The 855-nt window shown below is 39.1% G+C and overlaps 1 pseudogene; it reads right to left on the bottom strand.

Moving 5' to 3' along the window:
* Nucleotides 1-255: 255 nt before the first annotated feature.
* On the bottom strand, nucleotides 256-588 carry LOC110294873 (annotated as a pseudogene).
* Nucleotides 589-855: the final 267 nt, after the last annotated feature.

The raw sequence follows: 855 nt of genomic DNA, 5'->3' as shown, positions 1-855 counted from the left end.
TATCCAATGAGTTCATTTAAAACAAACAAACAAACATCCCGGGTGCTTGGTAAGTGCCATATTGACCTTGTTGGCTTTGTGGCAATGATGGTGAATTTCCCTGTCTGTCCGGTTCCTAGCTGAGTCTGCCCCTGACTTCGTTTGCTCCACTACTGACCTTGTGATCTGGGTTTTTTATAACTTTATATTTCTCGCCAACCATCAGAGAGTGTGATCACACTGGCCACTTCTACCTGTCGGCAGGAGGCTCTTCCATTAGCCAGCAGGAGGTTCTTCCACTAATGGCTCCCATGGCTTCCGCTGTAACATTTTCCCTTGCCAGACTTAGTTCGTTTTCAGTCTGAAGAATTGCCTCTTCTACTTTACCACCCTGAAGCGTGTCTTCTCACTTTTTTAACATCTGACTCCACTTTGACCATACCCAGCTTCTCTGAGGTAATCTGTGTATTTCCTACAGGCTACATTTTTAGGAAACTACTCCAGAAGATCAAAACACTTTCCATACGATATTGTAATCCTCTTTTGGGGAGCATCTCACACCGTCAATCCTGCCAGGCCAGTGGTATTATCCTTCAGCAAGTCCTCCATGACAGCACCTGGAGCCTGCAGCACAGGACCTTTTTTTTTTTTAAAACATCATTTTCTCCTCCAAACCTTCTCAATATATATAGATAAAAATAGAGATAGAGATAAATAGAGATAGGATATACATGAAAATATATTCTCATATACATATTGAGAAGATTTGGGGGAGAAAATGATGTAAATATATATTATATATAAGAATATATGTTCTCACATAGTATATATACATATATGTTACTATATATAATATAGTGTGTGTATATATATATA

Source organism: Mus caroli, chromosome 5 (assembly GCF_900094665.2).
Source record: "Mus caroli chromosome 5, CAROLI_EIJ_v1.1, whole genome shotgun sequence".
NCBI classification, from domain to species: Eukaryota; Metazoa; Chordata; class Mammalia; order Rodentia; family Muridae; genus Mus; species Mus caroli.
The sequence above is the reverse complement of the archived record's forward strand: the minus strand, read 5'-3'. Positions and strand labels throughout refer to the sequence as shown.